Here is a 19,341-nt window from a genome sequence, read left to right as displayed (position 1 = left end):
TATCTATAGATAGATAGATAGATAGATAGATAGATAGATAGATAGATAGATAGATAGATAGATAGATAGATAGATAGATAGATAGATAGATAGATAGATAGATAGATAGATAGATAGATAGAAGATAGATACCTTGTTGAGCCAGGTGAAACAAATATCAAATCGGAACACAATGATTTAATTCATGTTGTGGGGCTCGAACAATAGCTATTGTATTCGATTCATTAGAAACTCAAAGGGATAAAAATTTAATCACACAAATGCCTCAGTTTTCTCACCACCATACTTCAACTGCACCAATCTGTCACCTTCATCCCTATTCACACACCAGTCGAACACACCTTTGCTGTACTCTACGCACTTGACACCGGAGGCCACCCTCCCTCACTCTCTCTCTCTTTCTCTCACTCTCTCTATCTATCTATGTCAGCACAGTGTTTACATTTATATACAACCATCACCATCGTCACAAAGGAAAATCTTTTAAAAATTCAACGTTTTGGCTTAGCCCAAAACTAATCTATAAAACGATGTTGTCGGCAGTGTTTTTACAAGCTTTTATTTAACTCACTTCCTCGTCAGTCTGTCGTCAGTCTGTCGTCAGTCTGTCTAGACGGAAACGCAGGAGTGAAAAATTCGGACAGTTCTACTTGACCGACACGATTCCCAGTTGGCACGAGGGTCAAGACATGAAGACAATGCAATCTGAAACTAAATTGACTTAATTGGATGCCTAATTGATTTTTTATGAATTAATTAAAATTTGGACCGAATTAGTAGGCATGTCTAGCCAACCACACCACACGCGTCATCAATAGCTGCGCCATCACGACCACGTAATGGCTGCGTTCAAAAACCATTGCGCGCCTACTGAACGTGATATTCAGTAGGCGCGCAATGGTTTTTTAGTCATGTAACTCTATTGTAGATAAAACATGTAAAGTACTGAAAAAAAAATTCATAAAAAACGTTTTAATAACAAGCTTTTATGTAATGATGCACTAAAAAGTAGAAAATAAATTATAGACTACTATTTAAATAACTATAAAGAAAAGCGTGGGTGTCTTCCTTACATCAGTAAAGGTATCCAAAGATACTAAAGTGACCCACGCTTTTCTTTATAGATATTTAAATAGTAGTCTTAATTTATTTTCTACTTTTTAGTGCATCATTACATAAAAGCTTGTTATTAAAACGTTTTTTATGAATTTTTTATTCTATCATCTTCGGGAGTGGGGGGGGGGGGTCACAGAAACAGGTGAACTCTACCTTTATCTGCCCCATGCTAACAGCTTCGAATGTACCAAAGTATAATTTAAACACCACGAACTGAACAATCGTCACAAGATCTCACAATATACAGATCTCGTCATATAAAGCCACAAAGTTAATATAAATTCTAAAGAAATATGTCATGCAAGTTAATTGACTGTAGCAAGTGGTAGCGTATGATGTTTCTATAAAATATACGTCCCTCTCTCTGTTCACTCCATGTAACAGATATATCATGTTAGTCAATTAACAAAATATATTATGATAGTGTCCATTAACACATATATCATGATAGTCCATTACGCATATATCATGATAATCCATGTAACACATATATCATGATAGTCTATCTAAAATATATATTATGATAGTCCATTAACGCATATATCAGATAGTTTATTACGCATATATCATGATAGTCAATTAAACACATATATCATGATAGTCCATTAACGCATATATCATGATAATCCATGTAACACATATATTATGATAGTCAATTAACACATATATCATGATAGTCCATTAACGCATATATCATGATAATCCATGTAACACATGTATTATGATAGTCAATTAATACATATATAATGATAGTCCATTAATACATATATAAAATGATCGACCATTAAAACATATATCACGATAGTCCATTAACAAATATATCATGATAGTCCATTCACATAAATCATGATAGTCCATGTACCACATATATCATGATAGTCCATTAACACTAACAACACATACATCATTAACACATATATTATGATAGTCCATTAATACCAATATCATGATAGTCAATTCACATATATTATGATAGTCCATTAACATATATCATGATAGTCCATATACCAGATATATCATGATAGTCCATGTAACAGATAAATCATGATAGTCCATTGACACATATATCATGATAGTCAATTAACACATACATCATAATAGTCCTCGCCCCCCTACCTACACCATATGAACACCCTATACCAGCAGGCTTTGTTGTGTAAAAAAAAAAAACAACAACTAAGAACAGGTGTGTGAATGTCAACATCAATTAGGCAGGTGAAATACGTGAGCGAGGTCCCGACTCATCGTTAATTCGATGAGACACAAAAACATCACGTGACTATTTTAAACTTCCTGTTCCTATTTATAGTCCTTAAACACAGAAAATTGTCATCGGAAATAAAGCTTTTAAAACGACGTATGTGGACGTGAGCGCGCTGGCCGTGATCGTATAGTGGTTAGTACTTCGCGTTGTGGCCGCGACAACCCAGGTTCGAATCCTGGTCACGGCATAATGATTGCTGTGCGTCTCGCACTGCCAAGCTCACATATTTTTTTTTTATTTTTTTTAACCGTTTAAAAATAAAAACTTGTATCAGATCAATTTTATTGACATTGGACATCTAAATCAATTTTTTTACCAACAATTAAACATTAAAAACAACAAGATTAACAATCATTTTCTTCTACATTAATCCGGTAATAATATTATGTTTTCAATATTTCACCTTATGATAGAGTACAAATGATTGCTTGTGGAGAAACTCATGAAAACACCACTCCACAAAATAGTTCTTGAATTAATCTGACGAAGAATACAATTCTATTTTATTTTCAATACTAAAACTAAAATCACTTTAAATTCTTCTTATTTTCCTTCTCATATCCGAAAAAAAGACAGTGGTCGGACTTTCTTGCCAATTTATAAGTTAGACTTCTGTCATCGTATTTAGACAGAAATGTTAAGGGCAGTTGCCTGATATAGCTTAGGCGTATACACTTTTTCTAGATAATTGTTTACTGTATGGAAACATAACTCACGACATTGGAAAACTTATTCATTAAAGATGGGGGTATTGTGAAGCTATTCGCGTCAGTGTAGATTTATCTATGTAATGAATGTAAACGAAAAAAAAATTCATAAAAAACGTTTTAATAACAAGCTTTTATGTAATGATGCACTAAAAAGTAGAAAATAAATTATAGACTACTATTTAAATAACTATAAAGAAAAGCGTGGGTCACTTTAGTATCTATTGGATACCTTTACTAATGTTAAGGAAGATACCCACGCTTTTCTTTATAGTTATTTAAATAGTAGTCTATAATTTATTTTCTACTTTTTAGTGCATCATTACATAAAAGCTTGTTATTAAAACGTTTTTTATGAATTTTTTTTTCAGTACTTTACATGTTTTATTTACAATAGAGTTACATGACTAAAAACCATTGCGCGCCTACTGAACATCACGTTCAGTAGGCGCGCAATGGTTTTTGAACGCAGCCATTACGTGATGGCGCAGCTATTGAAGGTGATGACGCGTGTGGTGTGGTTGGCTAGACATGCCTACTAATTCGGTCCATATTTTAATTAATTCATAAAAAATTTAATTAGGCATCCAATTAAGTTAAATTTAGTTTCAGATTGCATTGTCTTCATGTCTTGACCCACGTGCCAACTGTGAATCGTATCGGTCAAGTAGAACTGTCCGAATTTTCACTCCTGCGTTTCCGTCTAGACTGACGACTGACGACTGACGACAGAGGAAGTAAGTTAAATAAAAGCTTGTAAAAATAGACAGTCTACAGGAAATAAAATAGTGGCGTGTTACACTGGGTAGTGGCGTGTCACACTTAACAGTGGCATGTCACACTTGACAGTGACATGTCACACTTGACAGTGGCATGTCACACTGGGTAGTAGCATGTCACACTGAGCAGTGGTGTGTCCCACTTGACAGTGACATGTCACACTTGACAGTAACGTGTCACACTTGACAGTGGCATGTCACACTTGACAATGACATGTCACACCTGACATTGAGATGTCACACTTGACAGTGGCATGTCACACTGGGTAGTGGTATGTCACACTGGGCAGTGGCGTGTCAGACTTGACAGTGACATGTCACACTTGACAGTGGCATGTCACACTAGGTAGTGGCATGTCACACTGGGTAGTGGCATGTCACACTGGGAAGTGGCGTGTCACACTTGACAGTGACATGTCACACTTGACAGTGGCATGTCACACTGGGTAGTAGCATGTCACACTGAGCAGTGGTGTGTCCCACTTGACAGTGACATGTCACACTTGACAGCGGCGTGACACACTTGACAGTGGCATGTCACACTTGACAATGACATGTCACACTTGACAGTGGCATGTCACACTTGACAGTAACGTGTCACACTTGACAGTGGCATGTCACACTTGACAGTAACGTGTGACAAACAATGACGGGTGACCGACCTAGCACCAGACCCTTAGACCTACACTAGACCAGCTAACAGAAGTGGCCAAACAATGAAACACCATCTCCTTTACTACAGCGGTGTGGACTTACTATATTTAATGATAGGCAGAGCTCTATGATGTTCCTGACAGCAAGTTATTTCCACAATATCTTATTTGAAACGCTCCAATTCCACCCTTGATCACTGTGTAACTACTCATCTCGATTTAACTCGCATTAATTTAACTGTGCTTTAATCTCTTTTCCTATTAGGTCCTATCTACAAGATTAACTTTTTTTTTAATAAGTGCTGTAGTACTGGCTTACAGAGCACATAATTACAAACTGAAAATGTAGAATCACAGCTTGTTCATAAAATTATAAACAGAGAAATAAAATCAATTGTATAATATACACTAACAGGTGTGTTTTTTTACATTTTTCTTCGATGTGGGAGGGGGGGGGTGCACTTGGTGGGGAATCGGACATGGATTAAAGTATTAAATATATATATGTATATATATATATATATATATATATATATATGTATATATATGTATATATATGTATATATATATATATATATATATATATATATATATATATATATATATATATATATATATATATATATATATATATATTGTTGTTGTTGTTGTTATAATTGGAAATACTTTATTAAATTTCGTTTGGAGACCCCCCACCCCCATCCATAAAAAAAACTGAAAAAACGCCATTTAATTATGTTTTCACATCACCGCTACTTTATTAAAAAAGAAAACATCATGCGGTCAAGGACATGAAAACATGTAGATGACGTAAGACGTACAGACGTGTAGATGACGTAAGACGTCCAGAGAAGACAAAGACCGTGTCACTGAAGGTGCCTGTCTTATCACAACGCGTGTCAGCTCGAGGCTTATCTGGTTCATGTCACGTCCAGATTGTGGGAGCTTAGCTGTACACAAACTTTGGGTCATCTCCTCTGCCTAGCTATTTAAACTTATGTTAGGGCCCATTGTATGTGAGCGCGCTGGCCGTGATCGTATAGTGGTTAGTACTTCGCGTTGTGGCCGCGACAACCCAGGTTCGAATCCTGGTCACGGCATAATGGTTGCTGTGCGTCTCGCACTGCCAAGCTCACAATTTTTTTTTAAATCGTAAAAAATAGTTTTTAAAAACGTGCCCTCATTTAAGGATGAGAGTAGGACTATTGAAACTATAGATTCATTTAAAACTGATTTAAAAGTAAATATCGTGAGGCTTCTGGTGTAGGCCTATTTCGTATATCTTCATTTTGTTTCAAAATATAGCTAACTTGTAGGGCCTACATAATATGCGTAGGTGCTATAGCTTTATATTTTGGCCTATTTAAAATATCACGTTAATATTTGAAGGACGCAACTTAAAACCACATTATTATGTTGTCGATTTTTACAAACATGTTTTTTTTATATTTAAAACGCAATTACACGAAAGTCCTGATGATTGATGGTGAGGAATTTTATTTTAATAAAATTACACAAAATAGCATTTTAAATAGCGCCCCTTTTTAATCAATAAAAACGTAATAGCTATTCCCTTGTTCTATTTTCCCATGCAGCGAATGAAAACAAAACAAAATAGATCGGCCCTATACAATATTTTAGATAAACAACAAAAGCCAAGCTTAAGTTACCTTATCTAATTCCTTTCTTGTTATGAATCGACTCATTAGGACTCATTCATGTATGTGACATTTACTCGCGTTTCTTTTAATATCTTTTTCCTTGTATCATCATCGTCTATCAGCTTCCCATGTGGTCTAGTGGTTAGGATTCCTGGCTTTCACCCAGGCGGCCCGGGTTCGATTCCCGGCATGGGAAATTTTTTTTCCCTCACTAGACCCATGTTTTCATGGTTTTCTTTTTCGAATCGATTCACAAATATCTGGATCTCAACAACAATGTCATGTCCTACTTTTTAAAATTAGTTCTAGCGATTAAATTCTCCAAGTGCTTATAAACTCTTAACATTGTATACTAAAATTTATATTATTTTAACACTGAAGTTATAATCTTATCGGAGTACGCTCTATATGTAACCATGGGTTCCGTGTGTGTGTATGGGGGGGGGCTGCTTTGTTTCATTTTAGGACGTAAAATTAAGGCCATAACACTTGAAATGCCCATGAACCCATTTTTAATAACAGTTTAACAGACTTGATTTAATGGAATAAAGTAATTATAAGCCCAGGGTTAATGTTAATTTGTCTAATTGAAAGCCCGCGTTAATTAATTGACTCAATGTAAGCCCACGTTGACTACTTTGTTTAATTTTAGGTTCTCATTAATTAAATTACTTCTTAAAATGCTCGGCTAATCTAAATGCTGTAATAATAAGCCAGAAACCTTTACTTACCTCCAATAGTAACAGTAGCCATACACAAAAGTACAACTACATCATTTGAGAACCTCTAAAATTTCAGTTGTTTTTAATAAACCTCATGGGGAAAAGATTGAAATTTTCCTCAATCTTTGAATAATAGAAAAATAAATTATGCATTTCAAAATGGTTATTATGTTTTTTAATTTGAAGATTCAATTTTAATGTGTTCTTAAAAATAAAATAAAATATGATTAATGGAATCTCGTATCCGTTTTTATATTACGAATCCCCCCCCCCCCCCCCCACTTCCCTTTCATCTCACTAAACTAAATACATTTATGTGTTCTTTTCTCTAGTAGCTCTATATGTTAGTTGGTTAGGTATGTTTTAGGATCGCTTCTACGCTGTTTAGATTCATATTCTGTATTAATAAAACATGTATGTGAGGGGATGCGTCATCTGTTAAATTTAAACATCCATGGGGTTAGGGGGTCATATGTTTTATTCAATTATTCAATTATCGATTTTAGTTTAGGGGTCATTTGTTTTATAAAAACATCGACCGTCTTTTCTATTGAAACATTAGTGTGTGTTTAGAGATTAACTGTTTTATTAAAACACCTTCTCTAAGTTCATAGGTCATATCAAGAGAGACATAAAGGTACTTTAATGCATGATGAAAGAAGTGAGGGGTCTTAAGTGCCCTCCACTTTTGCACTAATCAGTGCTAAGAAAATTAATCCGTCATAATTATAATTGTATCATAATTATAATCTAAGATAATATTTAATTAGCTTTGAAGATTATTGCACTTGTTAATTAATCGAATTAAGACGTTGAAACGCTGGTTCTCATAAAGTAACAGCCAGATGTTGGGAAAATAAAAAGTTTTATGAGTTTCATGCTCGCACAATAGGCTTGAAAAGTCTGTGTAATCCAGTGGTTCCCAAACTTTTTCATGTGGCGACCCCGTTTTTGTTAACATGCTAGATTAAAAAAAAATCTTTTGAAAAATATGGCAAGCAATAAATTATAGTTACATTTAAAACATATTTTTTAAAACTAGGAACTATCGATTACACTCCTTTTCATATGTTTGTATTTAATAAAAGCCGATGAAAAGCCTTTTTGAATTATTTTATCAATTCAAATATTTTTTTTTAAAAACCGACCTCAACCCTTCTTAAAGTCAACAGGAATTGCCAAGGAGAGTGAAACAATGAAACTATTGTTTTACATTTGAAAGAAAAACTTATTCGAATAATAATTACAAATTTTGAAGAAAAACAATATAAACAAGTGATATTGAACAACCAAAAAAAACCCAGAAAAAACAATATAAAACAACAATAACGACATTAAACAACAACAACAAAAATACAATTTAAACAACAAGAATGACATTACACACCACAACAACAAAAATAATTTAAACAACAATACCGACTTTGAACAACTACAAAAAAACAACAACTTTATAAACAACAATAGCGAATACAAAAAGCAATGTCGAATTCGAACAACAACAATTGTGATAACGTTACAAAAACATGAATCTCTCTCGCTGATGTCAATATTGAATAACGCAGCATGATAAAATAATTAACTTAAGGAATGAGACTAAATAATTAATTGTGTAGCATTAGCAAAATGCTTTATCCTAACAACAAATGCGTGTAACCACAGAACAATTTTTTACAGTTTTTTTCTTCTAATTATAGCTCTTTGATCGCAAAAATCCAAAAAAATAACATTAACAATGGCTAGAAAGATAAAAACCGAAAAAATAAAATGTAATTTACAAAATGGTTTATGAAAGATCAGGCCACGGTGACCATTAAAGTAGTTCACCATTATTGTTGCATTGATCGTGAAATCCTATGATGAATGCGTCGAATTCAAGAAATTTAACACTTTAATGTCCTAACCAACATTAATTTCATGGACAAGTGTGGCTGATAATAAACGGAAAATTTGTGGTTTAATCCTTTCAAGTCTTTAGCGAGGTTTAGCGGGCTAAATACGGTAACAATTTAAACACTTAAGTGCACTCACAAGCATACCTGAATACAATTACAAGCATACCTGAATACAATTACCTTAGCTGGTCATGTAGATTACACTTATTCTTTCTTTTAAAAAATATTACAAAGCAAATAATTTATTTACGACGATTGCTGCACTAAAAAAAAAAGTTAAGTGTATAAATAGTCTCCCTTGTTCAATGCATTATTCTAAATAAATTGTCTCTTCTAGTCAACAGTGATTGTTGATACATTGTCTCACCTGTTCAATGCATTATTCTAAATAAATTGTCTCTACTGATCAACAAATGATTGTCAATCAATTATCTCCCTTGGTCAATTGGCGATTGTTGATGGTTTGTAAGTGTTTTGGATGTAAAAACATAAATACATCGTGTAGATGGAGCCTAGTGCACGGTGCTGACAAAACTATCATGCCATGTCGAGCTCAGAAAAACAGGTGTCCACTACTTCATTAAACACTGACGTGTCTGAAATGGAAGTTTACTTGCCTTAGATCAATAAGCAAACCCAAAAAGAGGTGTAGCAATCAGTGGCGTTGGCAAGGTAGGGGTTAGGGGGGTTATAACCCCTCCCATGGACCCCTATATATATATATATATATATATATATATATATATATATATATATATATATATATATATATATATATATATATATAGTTATCTACGTATGGAAACATTTTTGAACCCCTCCCATGACCAATTCCTGGCTACGCCACTGGTGGCAATTATGTATGTAAAAGTGCAGTGCTGTTGGATGCGTTGAGGTCAACAAAACATACACACACACTAACGTATATATATATATATATATATATATATATATATATATATATATATATATATATATATATATATATATATAAATATATATTATTTTTTTAATTTATTTTTCTTTGGTGTGTGTGTGGGGGGGGGGGGGGGGGGCGGTGACACCATGAAGTGCCGCATCAGGTGACACCCGACCTAGCAACGCCACTGCCTGTTCTCCCACCATATTGCCTCTGGCGATAACAGACACCGGCTCCAGATTTTTCCCAAGCTAAAGGTTAAAATAATTTGGGTTTTATGCAGGCATCCGGTTTTATGGATATTGTGGGTTTTCATTTCATGGATCTGGTTGTAAGAGTATTGTCGATTTTTTGTATCTGTTTAGATGGATGTTGTGTATATCCATTTAAGGCTTCTAATCAGAAAGATGTGACGCTTTGATTATCGTAATAAAAAGCTAAAAAAAAAAAACCGCGATGTTCTACTGTCAAAGATCATGATGACCTGCTGACACATCATGATGACCTGCTGACACATCATGATGACCTGCTGACACATCATGATGACCTGCTGACACATCATGATGACCTGCTGAGAAAGATCATGATGGTCTGTTTACAAAGATCATGTTGATTTACTAATAACGCTCATGATGATCTGCTGGCGAACATCATGATTATCTGTTGACAAAGATCATGATGATAATCTACTGACAAAGATCATAAGGATATACTGACAAAGATCATGATAATCTGCTGACATATCATGATGATCTACTGGCAAAGATCATGATGATCTACTGACAAAGATCTTCATGACAATCTGCTGATAAGCAGAGACGAAAAAGACACTGATCCCCTATCTTAAATCGATATATCTCTATCGATTATTTTGATTAAACAGCCAGTCGAAGATTTCAACCAATCAGACACTTAATCATGATTAGACCATCGTCTTGAACTGCCGTTCGACTCGTTCTTTAGGTCAAGGAGTTTTCTATTGTAAGACTATTTTTCACATGTTAAATATCGTTTGTATTGTAGGATTATTTTTCACATGTTAAATATCGTTTGTATTGTAGGATTATTTTTCACATGTTAAATATCGTTTGTAATGTAGGATTATTTTTCACATGTTAAATATCGTTTGTAATGTAGGATTTTTTTTTCACATGTTAAATATCGTTTGTATTGTAGGATTATTTTTCACATGTTAAATATCGTTTGTAATGTAGGATTTTTTTTTCACATGTTAAATATCGTTTGTATTGTAGGATTATTTTTCACATGTTGAATATCGATTGTATTGTAGGATTATTTTTTACATGTTAAATATCGTTTGTAATGTAGGATTTTTTTTCACATGTTAAATATCGTTTGTAATGTAGGATTTTTTTTTCACATGTTAAATATCGTTTGTATTGTAGGATTATTTTTCACATGTTGAATATCGATTGTATTGTAGGATTATTTTTTACATGTTAAATATCGTTTGTAATGTAGGATTTTTTTTCACATGTTAAATATCGTTTGTAATGTAGGATTTTTTTTTCACATGTTAAATATCGTTTGTATTGTAGGATTATTTTTCACATGTTGAATATCGATTGTATTGTAGGATTATTTTTTACATGTTAAATATCGTTTGTAATGTAGGATTATTTTTCACATGTTAAATATCGTTTGTATTGTAGGTTTATTTTTCACATGTTAAATATCTTTTACCTCGTTAAATATGTAAATATTATTTATTTAGTATATTTTGAATAATAGTTTAAATTCTAAATCTTTCTAAAAAGCTGCATTTTATTTCTACCACACATTAAAACAAAAACTCGTAACTTTTTCTCAATTCTTAATTCTTAATCAAATATCAAGTGTTAACTTGTTATGCGCCGTATAGGCTGTTGACTCCGATTTCAGCCTGCTTTTCTTTATGGATTTGCTTCCACATCTTTGTCCAACCAAGAACAAATTACAAGGCAGAAAAGGATTGATTTTGGAGTTGTCTCTCCTAATTGTTCCCAGCTATCGAACTTCATCTGGCCTGGGGTTCGAACTCGTAACTTTTCGGTATAACATCCAGGAGCTTTACCGACTCGACCACGGTTTACCCGTTTAACGATCGTTTGTTCCATTATCAGGGGCGGAACTACAGTGCCGCCAGACCCCGCAATGCGGGGGGGCCCACGCCATTAGGGGCCCACGGCCGACCATAAAAAAAATTGTTATAGTTAAAAAAAAATTCTTGCATTTTTGACTTAATGTTTGTTTTGTAAAAAAGATTACCGTGGCTGCGGTTGGATTATCTTTATTCTATAGACACCACCCCACGCTCATTTTTCCTTCGTTTTTAAACCACTGTGAAAGCCGAGTCCTCTTTCTCCTACAATGAAACTTATCAAAGATAAGCAAACGTTCAAACCACTTCCATGACTTATTTCCCTTTTTTAAATGGTCAAATAGTGATGCTCATAAGCCTCTTTTTAATAGATTTGTACTAAACAAATTAAAAAGCAACTACTTCTCTTTATTATTATTTGTTTATAAATTACTTACTAAAGAATGACACTGTATAAAAAGAAAATGTATTTAAAATTAATAAAATAAAAACAAAAAAACATAAAAATAAACATGACACGAGACACCATTATTTACAGAAAGCTTTCATGTTTTATATTCTTTTGACCGATATGATTTTAAAAGGTTTTACGGCAGAGATAATATAAAACTGATTTTCACAAACAGACTAATGCACTCTTGACATGATGTTTTAATTTTAAAAAAACCCACGTATTTCTCATAACACGAACAGGCCAGCATGAATAAGTATCCTATGTTCGTATGTTGTATATATATATATATATATATATATATATATATATATATATATATATATATATATATATATATATATATATACATATATAGGCCTATATATTTATATGGGGGGGGGGGGGGGCCTAAACATTTTTTTTTGCGGGGTGGCCCCTTTTTTCTAGTTCCGCCACTGTCCATTATTCTAGATCAAGCTTTGATTCAAACGCACTCAACCTTTAGTCTTTCAAAGCTAGTAAGCTTCATCTGGCCTGGGGTTTGAACTCGTAACTTTTCGGTATAACATCCAGGAGCTTTACCGACTCGACCACGGTTTACCCGCTTAACGATGAAATTCGTTTGTTCCATTAAACTAGATCAAACTTTGATTCAAACGCACTAAAACTTAATTCTTTTAAATCTCGCCTCACTCAGTAAAAATTCAGTACCCAGCTTATCGAGGTTTAAATGTCACGACATATAAAACTTGAACAAAAACGTTAATATTCTTCTTTATGTTTTGATTTTTTTTTAACTTGAGAGAAATTTCGCTGACGTCGATCAAACATGAGAAGGCCATTGTAAATGTCGGGTTGTGTTAGTGATGAATCGTTGTACATTAACAAAATTTAACATTTTTTTGAAAATATGGTTTACTTTGATTGACCGTATAAAGTGCTTTCTCTTTGTGATCCTTAGGTTTTAAACCCCTCTCAGGGATTTTTTTAGTGTTATACCTCTCTGTGTGATCCTCAGGTTTTAAACCCCTCTCAGTGATTTTTTTAGTGTTATATCTCTCTGTGTGATCCTCAGGTTTTAAACCCCTCTCAGTGATTTTTTTAGTGTTATATCTCTCTGTGTGATCCTCAGGTTTTAAACCCCTCTCTGGGGGTCGGCGTGGTCGAGTCGGTAAAGCTCATGGTTGCTAAACCGGAAAGTCTCGAGTTCGAACCCCCGGGCAGATGAGGCTCGTTAGCTTGGGACAGCCACTCTTCTAGGAGAGACAACTCCAAAATTAAACAACTGCTGCCTTGTAGTTTGTTCTTGGTTGGACAAAGGCTATGGAAGCAAATCCAAAAAGAAAAGCAGGCTGAAATCGGAGTCAATGGCCTCAATGGCGCATAACCAGTTGACACGTAACGCTTAATTGTGTTGGAGGCGTGGTCGAGTCGGCAAAAAGCTCATGGTTGAACAAAGTCTCGAGTTCAAACTCACTGGCAGATAATTCTCGATCCCCTTCAACACTAATAATTAAGAACGAAGAAGAAGAAGAAGAAACCCCTCTCAGTGATTTTTTCAGTGTTATATCTCTCTGTGTGATCCTCAGGTTTTAAACCCCTCTCAGTGATTTTTTCAGTGTTATATCTCTCTGTGTGATCCTCAGGTTTTAAACCCCTCTCAGTGGTTTTTTAGTGTTATACCTAACCGTGTGATCCTTAAGGACTAAACAATCCTGAAGTGTTAAACCTCTCTCTCTCTGTGATACTTAAGTGTTAAACCTCTCTCTCGCTCTCTCTCTCTGTGATACTTAAGTGTTAAACCTCTCTCTCGCTCTCTCTCTCTCTCTCTCTCTGTGATACTTAAGTGTTAAACCTCTCTCTCGCTCTCTCTGTGTGATACTTAAGTGTTAAACCTCTCTCTCGCTCTCTCTCTCTGTGATACTTAAGTGTTAAACCTCTCTCTCGCTCTCTCTCTCTCTCTCTCTGTGATACTTAAGTGTTAAACCTCTCTCTCGCTCTCTCTCTCTCTCTCTGTGATACTTAAGTGTTAAACCTCTCTCTCGCTCTCTCTCTCTCTCTCTGTGATACTTAAGTGTTAAACCTCTCTCTCGCTCTCTCTCTCTCTCTGTGCAATAATTAAGTGTTAAACCTCTCTCTCGCTCTCTCTCTCTCTCTGTGCAATAATTAAGTGTTAAACCTCTCTCTCTCCCTGTGATACTTAAGTGTTAAACCTCTCTCTGTGATACTTAAGTGTTAAACCTCTCTCTCTCTCTCTCGCTCTCTCTCTCTGTGTGATACTTAAGTGTTAAACCTCTCTCTCTGCGATAATTAAGTGTTAAACCTCTCTCTGTGATAATCAAATGTTAAACCTCTCTCTGTGATACTTAAGTGTTAAACCTCTCTCTCTCTCTCTCGCTCTCTCTCTCTGTGATAATTAAGTGTTAAACCTCTCTCTCTGCGATAATCAAGTGTTAAACCTCTCTCTGTGCAATAATTAAGTGTTAAACCTCTCTCTCTCTGTGATAATCAAGTGTTAAACCTCTCTCTCTCGCTGTTAAACATCTCTCTCTTTACCCTATAACATAAGTAATAAACGTGTTCATACATTGGGAGTTAGCTTACACATCTAGTCTTAATGCAGTGACGTCGCTAGGTCGGGTGTCATCCGGTGCGGCACCTCATGGTGTCACCCCCTACCCCTTATTTTTCTCTGTGAATTTTGCAGTTGGTGTCAGCCTTCCCCCCCCCCCCCCCCCCCGTAAAAACTTTAAAGTGTTCACATTTAATAAAATACTAATGATGTTTATCTATAGTTGTTAATACACCTGGGTGTAGCATTGTTTTCTCTATAGTTTGCATGTTTACGTCATGGTGTCATCCCTCCTTCCCCCTTCCTCCTTTGTCGGGATCGTCATTATGTTCTTAAAATACTTTTAACTCTAATTAAACATCATTGAACTGGCAAAGAAACAAAAAAAATATTTATTGTATAAATTTTGCAATTACTTTTGTCTTGGTGTCACCCCCTAAATGGCGTCACCCGGTGCGGTCTGCACCCGCCGCCTCCACATCGCGACGCCTTTGTCTTAATGTAAACATTTCTCAGCGTAGCGTTGCCTTTTTACTTTCTCGTATATACGTAGTATAGAGAAAGTATTGTAATCGTGCAAAAAAAAAAAAATCGAGATTTTTACAAATTTCGACGTTTTACACCTCACTGATACGGAAAAAACATAATTTTGCAATATTGTCCGTATGTCTGTGTGTGTGTGTGTCTGTGTGTGTGTCTGTGTGTCTGTGTGTCCGTGTGTAAACACGATAACTTGAGTACCGTTACAGCTAGGTTGATGAAATTTCATATATAAGTATTATATATGAAATTCGTATCAACTTTTGAGCGATTTCCGACAACCGGAAGTGGTACTTTTTCTACTTTGAATTTTTCAAAAGCCTATAACTTGAGTACTATTTCAGATAGATAAATGAAATTTCACATGTAAGTAAAAGATCTAATTCTCTACCTTCTGTTAAATTTTGAGTAATTTCCGTTGACCGGAAGTAGTAATTTACGCTACTTCCGATTTCTCAAAAAACTAATGTAAATTTATTAAGTACTAATACTTTTGCGCACTATTATACACACCTTTATTAGGCGTTCGCTTGGTGCGCAATTGTTTTTTACTGAGATTCTATTCTATTTTTAAAAGTTTCAGTATTTAAAATGGATTAAAAATCATAACTATATCCCCAGTTACCATCCCCTGTTGTTTTATATAAGAATATTCGAGAAAGTTTAGGGGAGATCACTACCGGTTTATTTATTTTTATTTAACCCTTTCTGTCTCACAAATATTCTCAGCACGTCATTTTGCCCCCGCCATAAGCTTCAAATATTTTCTTTTAAAATACCAGTGAATCGCCTCACCCTAGAAATTTCAATTAAACCTATTTGTAAATAAATAAAACCCAAATAAATCGTTATCTATTATTCTAAACGGGTTAGCTTATCTTTTCATTTTATGGCATCGAATAAAAATAAATCCAACTAACCCGACCATCTGGCTTGAAAAACTATACTGCACCTCATGAACTTTGAACTTTATTTTGTTTTGAAACAGAAAATTTGGTGTAGAGATTATTATTTTTAAAATCCCCCCAAAAAAACGTGAGATGTAAAAATAGAACCACAAAGGGAGACAACAAAGTTCAACTCACGAGAAACTAAAAGGTCTCTGACTTTAATTAACAGGCTAGGTTTAGTTAGCCGAACTGTCTAGGCGGGGGTCAATTTGATTAAAGAATATCCCAAAGGGGGAAAAAGAACCTTATTACATAATCTCGAGAGTTTTGGGTATTTTAAGACGTCAGTTTCTGAACTTTTAATTCAAAGCGTCTTCCTATTTCTATTTTCGTACGCTGCTCAGCAGCTGCGAGATCATGAGTGATCTCCCCTTCAATAGTACAAGATAAGCTTCCACGAAATAGAATTTTACAAGAACTTATTGTTGCGCGTTTGATGCTGTGACTGAGCTCATTGAGCTAATAATTATCAATAAAAAAGTTTTTAAAAACCCACGTTTTCTGAAGGGGCGGGTTATGGCTTTGTTGTGTGAATACGTTACTGACTAGAACACATAGATTTGAACCCGTGTCGAGTGGGTTAGCAATCGTGTGCCCAACCACTCGACCATATCGTCTCCCCCATACTGGCCACCAGTTGTTACGTTCTGGTTGTTAGTACACAAACACCGCGTGACAACTACTCAGTAAGCAAAAAGAGGGAGAGTACCGAACCTTGTTTTCATCAAATTACAATTATTGAGTTATGTCCCTTTTCCCCCACGTTTTTTGTATAATTATATAGCGGTCTAAAATGATCAATAAAATGTTTCCATGGATCAATTTAGTAATAATAACAATTGAATATTCTATTGTCATCGGAAACAAAGCTTCCCTGAAAATTTCAGCGCGCTAGTTAACTGGGAAGTGTCCGAAATTTCGATCGCAAGATTTGATTGGAAAGACGCGAAAGCAAGTTAAAGAAAACGTGGGAAAAAAATGGGGACTTGACTTATGTTAGAAAAAGTAAATGCGGTTAGACCACACTGTTGCGATGTGAGGTGAGGACAGGGTCGACAAGAATCAAAACACAAATTCCGTTTACAATTAGTTTCTTTTATTGTTTGCGAGATCACACGAAACCTAGGATGCCTATAAGAGAATGGACCCCCAAACTTTCCTAACCCCACCTTTTATACCCTACCTAACCTCAGTTTCCTGCGCTATATGTCACTTCCCTCCAGTGGCGTAGCGAGGTCGGGTGTCACCCGGTGCGGCACTTTATGGTGTCACCCCCCAGAGGCGTAGCGACCCTTCCCGCAAATTTTCGATTTGCACCCCCCCCCCCCCCCACCGCCCTCAAACTTTCGATTTGCACCTCTCCCCCCCCCCACCCCTCAAGTTTTTCTCTATATATTTTGCTATTTTTTGCCTTGGTGTCACCCCCCTTAAATGGTGTCACCCGGTTCGGTCCGCACCCCCCGCCCCCCCCCCCCCCCACTCCTCGCTGCGCCCCTGCTTCCCTCCCAATCGTTCCTATGCTACAAAATTGTGCGTACTATTTATTTACGTTCTTTAATCTCAATATAACTAAAAAAGACTATAAATTGAAGGTTAATGAAAGCATGTAAACAAAAGGGACGCTACTCTAAATCTACGTAAATACTTACATGTAACAATCCTAACACACACCATTACTCATATTCTGATGAACTCTACTTTACCTGATATATATATATATATATATATATATATATATATATATATATATATATATATATATATATATATATATATATATATATATATATATGAATTCTTGTAGGAATACATTTATCATGATCAGAAATAAAACGTCGACAAACGACGACTAACTCAGTCGACCAACGGCTATTAATACAGTCGCCCAGCCACCAATAAAATCGTTACCCAGCGACCGATACAACAGTCGCCGACCCACCATTAAAACGGTCCAGCAAAGTTTCAGACGACCCGGCGCCTCCAGACGGTCCATGACGTATGTCGATCACGTGCACAATACCGCAGACGATAACGGTTTATCAAGAATCGATAAATCAGGTTTTTACCGGTCGACGAAAGAGGAATATGGAAATGAGGATTGAACAAGAAAACACATGGGAACGACATTTTCCCCCTCCCCCAAGTTCCCCCACCCCCCCCCCCTCCCTGTACGGAATGGCTATCGTTTAAAGAGGGTATCAGATGATAATATGCAATACTTCTCAATGCAAACATTATCCCCTCTCCAATCATTCTTGTAAGAAAACACGCGCATATAGAAAGATTGTAATGAGATCGAGGTCGGTTATGGAATTACCGCAGGCTATTTTTAGAATCGGGAATTCGATAATTTGTCGTAAGATTTATTATAATAATTTTTTTTCAGAAACTGGGTTTTTGATGGTTTATTAAAAAATAAATACAAATAAATGACGTTATGTTTTTAGCGTTTAGCAGCTATTTGAACATTATAGAATTGTGGATTTAAAAAAAAACCGAAAATCTAAACATGGTTAAGATTTGTACATGCAATAGCACATCCGTCTACGGGGAAGTGAAGTAGAGTTCACTTGTTTCTGTGACCTCGGCATATGAAAGGACAGTGTTGTCAGCACAATGCCCAGCCGCCTTTACTTACCCTAACGTGAGTTAGGTTTGGATGGACTCAGCAATGGTCTACTGACTTGAACACGGATTCGAACTCGAGAATTACGGGTTGCAGTCCAGCTCTCTACCGCTAGGGCACTCCATACCAAGTTTACTCTACTTCACTTGCCCTGTAGACAGTCAGGTTAGAAAGGGAACTTTACTTAATAGTACATCCGTCATGTTTTTAGATGTAGCTCCATAAATTCCACTATTGGAACTTCGACTACACATGTAGAAGTTCCATGCAAATAAATACGCGATTGAAAAACCTCCCCCTCTCTCTCTCTCTCTGTGAGTATGCTTGAGTGCGGGTGTATGTATTTCACTAAAGCAGATTTGCGCTCATAAACAATGCAGATTTGCGGAAGGTAGTAATTAAA

The 19,341-nt window shown here is 35.5% G+C and overlaps 3 non-coding genes across 3 annotated transcripts; all 3 read left to right on the top strand.

Annotated features, from left to right (window-relative positions):
- The first annotated feature begins 2,495 nt into the window (after window positions 1–2,495).
- Trnah-gug (transfer RNA histidin (anticodon GUG)) lies at window positions 2,496–2,567 on the top strand. Its single transcript has one exon. It is a non-coding gene; the product is annotated as a tRNA-His (tRNA).
- A 2,980-nt stretch (window positions 2,568–5,547) lies between these two features.
- On the top strand, window positions 5,548–5,619 carry Trnah-gug (transfer RNA histidin (anticodon GUG)). The gene has a single exon. It is a non-coding gene; the product is annotated as a tRNA-His (tRNA).
- Window positions 5,620–6,304: 685 nt separating this feature from the next.
- Trnae-uuc (transfer RNA glutamic acid (anticodon UUC)) lies at window positions 6,305–6,376 on the top strand. The gene has a single exon. It is a non-coding gene; the product is annotated as a tRNA-Glu (tRNA).
- Window positions 6,377–19,341: the final 12,965 nt, after the last annotated feature.

The sequence above is a fragment of the Physella acuta genome, unplaced genomic scaffold (genome assembly GCF_028476545.2).
Source record: "Physella acuta isolate Inbredline_101_S28 unplaced genomic scaffold, ASM2847654v3 ptg002237l, whole genome shotgun sequence".
Classification (NCBI taxonomy): domain Eukaryota; kingdom Metazoa; phylum Mollusca; class Gastropoda; family Physidae; genus Physella; species Physella acuta.
This window is presented reverse-complemented; position numbering and strand designations above follow the sequence as displayed.